Source organism: Phocoena phocoena, chromosome 11 (genome assembly GCF_963924675.1).
Source record: "Phocoena phocoena chromosome 11, mPhoPho1.1, whole genome shotgun sequence".
Classification (NCBI taxonomy): Eukaryota; Metazoa; Chordata; class Mammalia; order Artiodactyla; family Phocoenidae; genus Phocoena; species Phocoena phocoena.
The window spans coordinates 31,471,766-31,480,315 of record NC_089229.1 but is presented as its reverse complement, the minus strand read 5'-3'; the positions used below and the strand labels follow the sequence as shown (position 1 = coordinate 31,480,315).

Here is an 8,550-nt window from a genome sequence, read left to right as displayed (position 1 = left end):
TCAAGGCTGGAATCTGGATTCCTGAATTCTGTCCACGTGATCCTTCCATCGCCGAACAGTCTCACTGTCCTATGGTTCTGGTATATCTTTCCAGAAATCCTCTGTTAGAGTAAATTGTAAGAGCAAGAAATCAGCAATCAAGATAGCATTTCCTCTTACGAGTTCATGATGTGTTGATATCCTTGGCTTATTGTTTCAGTTTTTTAAGTGCAAAAAAGGTAATGAATTCTCTGTAACATTTAGAGAGGAACAGAGAACTCACTTTTGCTAAATTGAGTGGACTTGTGCCACTATCAGCTTTGAGCCTTGAACTGACTGCAGACCCTTGAAAGTTGAAAATTAGCAAAATGTTTTGCCTTTTTTCAGAAAAAAAAAAAGATTAAAGTTTTTAAGATCAGAAATCAAATTAATCAACTCTAAATAGCAAAGGAAAAATTAAATTTTTGATCAATAAAGCAAATTGGAATACCAACAACATTATTAAATTTTCTTTGAAACAGAAGTCTTCTTATCATACATGGTTAATGACTACATATTGTTCAAAAGCATTGGGTTTATAAGAATCAAGCCCAAACTAACTTAGATTTCTTAAAATAGTTTATTTTCCCCAGTTAACTGTCTTAACATTTGATAAAATTTTTTTCTTTGCAATATTAAAATACTTTTAGAAAGTAATAGAAGTATAAGACGTGTAAATGTAATATAATATATATTTTGGTTCAGCCCAACAGACAATAATTTAGTTCAATCTACAATACTCATAGGGAACCTATTCTCTAGGGCATGATGCTGGCCCTAAGATAACAGAGGTCTCTGTCTTTGAGAAATTCAGCATCTGAGCTTTATGGTAATAAAAACTTATAGTTGCCAACTTTTGATTGATCTCTTGTTATGTATTAGCCACTTTGCCAAGAGTTCTGCATATGTTTTCTTATTTAATCCTCCCACCTCAATCTTTTAGAGATAGAGTTTTATTTGCCCCATTTTATAGATGAGGGGACAGTTTTTTTTTTTTTTTGTTTTGTTTTGTTTTAGATTTAGGAATTTATCCTAGGACACAGAGTTCATAAATGGTTTAATCTATTGAATTAATATGCTAACACAAATATACAGACACAAACCAACAAACTTACATAAGTAAACACAAGTACTTGCAACTTCTATTTTTTTAAAAAAACTATGAATATATTTTTCCCTTTTTAAATGAGACAAAGGTGTTTGTTGTTGTTGTTTCTCCTGTCAGCTTATGCTTAAATAATGATTGTACGGTCATAGCATCATCCTTGTGTAGAAAGGGCAATGCATTTATAATCACACCGAGGAGTGCATAAGTCTCTCATGGCTATTAAGTCTCAAATGCTCTGACCCTGACACTGCATTTTGTTCATGTTTTTAAAAACATCAATTAAAACCAAAAGGTTATTTAAACATAGGTTGATTTCATAATAGAACTTCTAATCTTAAACAATACTTGTGTTTTTCCTGGGGAATTGTGGTAATAACATGCTTTGGATATACTCAGAACTGTCTTTTATAAAAGGATCCCAAACACACAAGGCCAGAGGACCTTAAACGTGAATGCTCAGGGGCACAAGTGTAGGAGGGAAATTTAGGGAAACATGAAGCTTTACAAAGGATAGACTTCCCAAAATGTATTTAAAGTTTTTGGGTAGAAAATTCTTCATAGAATATTTAGAAAAATATTGAAAGATATCTAATTCTGTTTATACATTCAAATAGTAGATTGAGTGACTATGTTAGTTTACTAGGCTGCTATAATGAACTACCACAGACTGGGTAGCTTACACAACAGAAATGTATTTTGTCACAGTTCTAGGCTGAAAGTCCAAGATCACAGTGTCAGTGGTATTGGTTTCTTCTGAAGCCTTTCTCTTTAACTTGCAGATTGTTACCCTCTTGCTGTGTCCTCACATGGTTGTCCCTCTGTGCATTTGTGCCCTGGGTATCTCTGTGTGTTCAAATCTCTTTTTGTTATAAGGACAGCAGTCAGATTAGATTAGGGTCCACCCTATTGGCCTCATTTTAACTTAATCACCTCCTTACAGGCCCTCTTTCCAAATAAAGTCACATTCTAGGTATTGGGTGTTAGGGTTTCAACATATAAAATTTGAGGGGACACAATTCAGTTCATAACTGTGACCTTTAGCTGCAGAGAGCTGAGAATTCTTCCAGATCTAGAATGTCATGCATTTTCTTCAAATTTTTCACTGCATATAAACTGACCACAATTTAATTTGCTAATATAATGCTTTTATTTATTTATTTATTAAAAATGACATTCCTGCTTTTCTGCATTACCCAGAGAGTGGTTCATAAGGCATTGTTCTGGGTTCCCCTCAGAGGTTAAAGGGAAACGTTCACAAAGTCTGGAGCCCTTGATGGCCTGCAAATGAAGGAGGAGGATTTCCTCCAGTTCCTTGGATCAGGAACCCACTTAGGTGACACCAACCTTGACTACCAATTGGAACAGTACATCTACAAAAGGAAAAGTGATGACGTTACCTCATACGCCTAAAGAGAACATGGGAGAAGCCTCCCCTGGCGGCTCGCACCGTTGTTGCCATCGGAAACGGGGCTGATGTCAGTGTCATATCCTCTAGGAATATTGGCCAGCGAGCTGTGCTGAAGTTTGCTGCTGCCAGGAGCCACTCGTATTGCCAGACACTTCTCTTCTGGAAACTTCCCTAACCAGATCCAGGCCGCCTTCCCAGAGCCACGACTTTCAGTGATTACCGATCCAGGCTGATCTCGGAGGCGTGTTATGTTAACCCGCTTGCCATTACTGTGTTACAGTCTCTCCTCTGCGCTTTGTGGACATCGCCATGCCCAGCAACAACAAGGGAGCTCCCGAGGTGGGTCTGCGGTGGTGGATGCGGGGCGGGGCCTGCAGGAAGTTCTGCGCATGCGTGGCACCAGCTCTCGTGAGCACCCGGGGGAGGTCAGCCTGATCTCTACTCTGCGGAGATGCTAAGAAGGCCGCTGCTGGAAAGGCTGTGACCCAGGAGGAAGTTCAGGGCGAATGGACTGCTCCAGCTCCCGAATTTGCTGTTGCTCGACCTGAGGTTGCAGATGGGTCTGCGGGCGCCTTTTGCGCCTAATCAGCGGTTCCCTACTGAAGACTGCAGCGCTCCGCCCACCACTGGGGACTGGACTGCAGCTTCCACTGCTCAGGCCGCTGAACAGGTAGGAATGACCACTGAGTGGTCTCAGCTTGTTCTTCCACAGACTCTTAAACAGAAAATGGAAATAGATTAGTGGAAATAAAGTTTCTTAAAAAAAAAAATGACATTGCTGAATTAGCTTTAGTAGGATACTATATATGTGTGTGTGTGTGTGTGTGTTTATATATATATACATACACATACATATATATGATGTGTCCCCACATATATATGAATGTGTTTAGGTAGTAGAGAAATAGAGAGACAGCTGTGTTTACATCTACCTTTTTTTTTTTTTTTTAGAAAGGGCAGCTGGGCAGCAACTGAACTGAGATGATGTTTTTGTTTTTGTTTTTATAAATTTATTTATTTATTTATGGCTGTGTTGGGTCTTCGTTTCTGTGCGAGGGCTTTCTCCACTTGCAGCGAGTGGGTGCCACTCTTCATCACGGTGCGCGGGCCTCTCACGGTTGTGGTCTCTCCCGTTGCGGAGCACAGGCTCCAGACGCGCAAGCTCAGTAGTTGTGGCTCACGGGCCCAGTTGCTCCACGGCATGTGGGATCCTCCCAGACCAGGGCTCGAACTCCTGTCCCCTGCATCGGCAGGCAGACTCTCAACCACTGCGCCACCAGGGAAGCCCCATCTACCTTTTAACGCATACATTTACAACCAAAAGTGTATACCTATTTATTGACCAATTACATATGACTAAATGAATAACCACAATCATATATTTTCACCATGCTAAAAGCATTCTGTTTAAAAATGCATTTGAAAAGTTTCTCTTTTAGATTAACCTATAGTTTCATTCTACATTCAACCTAGTTTTTGGATACATTTGTATAGACTAAAATAAATTATGTGGGGTTGTACTATGAGTTAAGTCATCCCAAGTATGTTCAATAAGAACCCCATGGTTGTGGATTGTATTTTCCAAAAATGGCTGCAAGAACATTTCCAATCCCATAGACCGTGGCAATTTCCCAGTCCAGAGGTGGCGTCTATGTCTCTCCCCACTGCAACCCTCCTCTTTAAAACTTGGTGGGTCTTTATGACTGTCTCAATAAATAGAATGCAGCAGAAAAGATACTATGGGACTTCTGAAAACAGGTCATAAAAAGTAACATGGCAGTTTTTTTTGTTAGCTTAGTTAACTATTTTTAGGCATGTTTTTAAAATATATGTTTGATTTTTTTATGATTCATATAGTTCAAAAAGTACTTAATTTCTTGAAAATGATTCATATAATCAATATTGATGCTGTCATGTAATACATTTGTTTGCCATTCCATAAAGGATAGTTCTCTGTTTTTATTGTGGAGATAATGTCTTATAAATCTTGAATTATTCTGTCTACTGCCTTAAACTATGACATAGTGACAAGTTAATTAATAGTCTCAGGTTGGCTGTTATTAACCATTAGTATTTTACTTCTCCAGACCAGCTACCTCATTTATTTAAAAATAGGAGATTATACCACACCAGTGTTTTCCAGATTTTATGACCACGAAATTACCTAAGGCTTTTGTTATAATAATGTTCCAAGTCTCTCCTTGTGGAGATTCAGTAGGTCTGCTCAGGATCCTTTTTTTAACAAGACCCTGACATGACTCTTATGGTTAAGCAAGTTTTGGAGTAATTTCTAGTTGTCCAATTCTTTAATATAGGAAGATAAACTAAGTAGAATTACATTTAATTTGTAATCATCATAAATAATGGGAGCAGGATATTAATAATTCAGAGTGTATAATCCCCAGATTTTGTACTTTTGAATTCCAAATGAGTTTTGCATTATTTTGTCTATTGTTATATAGTCCTAATTATTCTTTCTCATTGAGATATAAAAATTAGTATTAATTGCAAGAGCTTATCAACCATATACACTTCCATCAAAAAATTTTACGTCACAATAAGATCTGTATTTTAGGAAAATAATACGGCAGCAGGATTTAGGAGAAATTGAAGGAAAAAGAAAAACTATATATGTTTTCTGCTCCAAGTAGTTTTTCCTTTCTGAAATGGTCACCTATGTTGCCAAAATATGCTTTGTTTTTTTTAATACTACTTGAAGATTTTATATTTAATTAGTATGCATCTTCACTTCTAAGACTTTCTTGGGGCCATATCTTAGCAGTCTAAAATTGGTCTGCACCCATTGGGATGCCACAGGAGGGCAGTTAGTTATTAGATATTAGATGGGTGGTTGAAGACCTAATGCCTGTACAATCCACCTGTAGACTCAGGTTAACTTATACTCCGAAGCCAGATCATACTCTGGACGAGAGGGATATCTATCTCCCCTGCTGAGGTAGCTTTTGGCAGAGTATATTCCCATTCTAAGACATGGGCAGCAGCAGGATAGGGTAAGTTAGAAGGGGTGGGACTAAGAACCCACAGACAGAAAGGATCAGGTGGGCATGATGATACGTCTGTGGAAATTAGATAAAGCAGGGACCTGCATGCAAGTTCTGCAAGTTAAACAGGCAGTGGGTTGGTAGCAGTCATGGGGGTTGCGGGAGTGGGGGAGGAGAAGAGAATCTGTAGCTTGTGCCAATTTCCCTGGTATGAATACTCCTACCATGATCACTTTCAATCTACCAAAGTGAGATAAATGGGCTTGCAAAAATTTTTGAAATGTTAACAATTCATTCTTATGAGCTAGTTTGGGCCAGCTCCAGCACAGTACCAGTACTGCCACAGAGGTTTATAACTCAGGCAGGTATAATGGACCGAGGGTCAGCGACTAGGCAAAGAGATTGGGTGAGAAGTTGCCTGAATCCAGGCAGATCAATTCTGAGTGATATGTACCAGTATCATCAGCAAGAAAAAGCTAGCTATGTCATTGAAAATCATCTGAGCCATGGTCTGCTTAGATTCATTGTTTTAAAATTTTTCTGTGGGCGTAGGTTAGAGGCAGATGGAAGCAAGTTGGAGTATCTGCCAGAGTAGGGAGCAAAAGCCTACAAGGCACCATATGGCAGTCCCTGCCTTCTTTCTCCCCGGTAGATATGCTGGGTTTCTGGGTTATTAGTGTTACCGAGTCCAAAGTCCAAGCTTGTACTTCTCGCCTCACGATAGGCCAGTAAATCTAGAGACGAGTTGTTGGGGCAAAGAATAGCAACTTTATTTAGAAAGCCAGCAGATGGAGAAGATGGTGGACTAGTGTCCCAAAGAACCGTCTTGCCTGTGGTAGAATTTAGGCTTCTTTTATACTAAAAGGGGAGGGAGTAAAGTCACACGTTTTCTGGTTCTGGTCAGTCTCTGGAGGGGATGTGCTAATTTCTTCCTTCCTGTAGTCATTCACAGTTGGGCCTGGTCAGGATGTTTCCCGTGAGCTAAACAAAAGTATTTTAGCTTAATGCTCATTACCTGGGAGGCAGGTTTCCCAGAGATGCACCATTATGTATAATTTATGCTATAGGCAACATCCCTTTAGTGATTAACTTGTAAAATAATACAAAGGTTCTTGCCTATTATGTTAATAATGCCTTGGCTCCTGTCTTTGATTAGGTGCTTCATTCTCAAGCCTACAGCATGAGAGGTATGAAACAGGTAAGACAGTCATTGAAGGAAAAGATTTCTCTGTCTGGTAGTGAGTTGCTTGTTTCTAATCAGCTTCAGGAATGAAATAAATGGGATAATTTGTACAAAAATCTTCCAGCTTCTCTCTCTTTCCTTTATAAATGTTCTGCCTTGCTTGAAGCAATCTATCTTCCAAGTGATGCCATTCTCAAATTTGGTATTTCAAGAATATTCTTTAGGGGGGCTTCCCTGGTGGTGCAGTGGTTGGGGGTCTGCCTCCCAGCACGGGGGACGCTGGTTCAGGCCCTGGTCTGGGAGGATCCCACGTGCCGCGGAGCGACTGGGCCCGTGTGCCGCAGCTGCTGGGCCTGAGTGCTGCACCTACTGGGCCCATGCGCCTGGAGCCCATGCTCCAGAACGGGAGAGGCCACCGCAATGAGAGGCCTGTGCACTGCAGCGGGGAGTGGGCCCCGCTCACCGCGACTGGAGGAAGCCCGTGTGCAGCAATGAAGACCCAGAGCAACCAAAAATGAATAAATGAATTTATATATATAAAAAAAAGAATATTCTTTAGCTCACATGCTAGGATGAGAGTTTTCAGTGTTTAAATCTGTGAATTTATATCATTTTATTTCCAGAAAAAATTTTTATTTCCAGAAGAAATTTACAACCTAAATAATGGTAAAAGAAATTCCAAGCGATATGACTGTAGTTTTCATAACTTACTAAATCCTTTAAAAATAGCCGTCCTTAACATGTCAATTTTTTTTTTAATGAATCTGACTTTTGGGTGCAGTTTTAGTCACAGTACATTCATTGATAATTTCTGCCCTTTAGTTATAAGGTAAGAGAAGCCCAGAGAAGCCTTCTAAAATGTCAGTAAAACAATTAAATATGGCATTTAAAGGATCCATATTTGATTAGAGAATGAAACTCTAATAATTCTTCATTAGAATATTCCCTTTTTTTCCAAATGATGTTAGTTGTAACGAAATATTATGAAAATAATTCTGTAAATAGTGTTTTCTGAAGATACACATCAGCCTTATATCATAAAAATTGTTGACACCATTTAAAAATATGGTGTATATAAATTTAATTATGTAAAATCATTGGAAGTCATAGAATTGGAAATAGTTTGTGATTGGATTCTATATCTCCTGTGAAGGGGAAAAAAAGATAAATAAACATAAATTTAAAAGGCACCCTGATCAAGCCAACTGCCCATTTCATTTCTCATTCCATGACTCTTAACCCTGGACTCCTTCTGCTTTTCCATGCTGCCAAGCCTGCTTTGACCTGACTGTAGAGTTCAGGTCCAAGCCTGTCTCTGATGAAGTACCTGAACCTCTTCTCCAAAGCTCCCTGCAAGGCCCTAGTGCTTCAAGATGGTATATACAAATTTAATTATGTAAAATCATTGGAAGCCATGGAATCGGAAATAGTTTGTGATTGGGTTCTATGTCTCCTGTGAAGGGGAAAAAGAGATAAACATAAATTTAAAAGGCACCCTGCTCAAGCCTACTGCCCATTTCATTTCTCATTCCATGACTCTTAACCCTGGACTACTCTTGCTTTTCCATGCTACCAAGCCTGCCTCGACCTGACTGTAGAGTTCAGGTCCAAGCCTGTCTCTGATAAAGTACCTGAGCCTCTTCTCCAAAGCTCCCTGCAAGGCCCTAGTGCTTCAAGCTTTTTCTCTCTTACAAAGTCCAGAGGCTCTCCCAAATATGAACTTACAACTCTAGGCCCAGGCTGATAACACTTCTGTCCTGCTCCTTATAAATCCACATCACATGGTTGTGTGTTGGGGCCTCTTTGTCCCTCCCACCCCCCTTTTTTTTTC

General features: G+C 39.5%; 1 pseudogene; it reads left to right on the top strand.

The window, feature by feature from the left end:
- Positions 1 to 2,410: 2,410 nt before the first annotated feature.
- LOC136131344 (small ribosomal subunit protein uS2 pseudogene) lies at positions 2,411 to 3,276 on the top strand (annotated as a pseudogene).
- Positions 3,277 to 8,550: the final 5,274 nt, after the last annotated feature.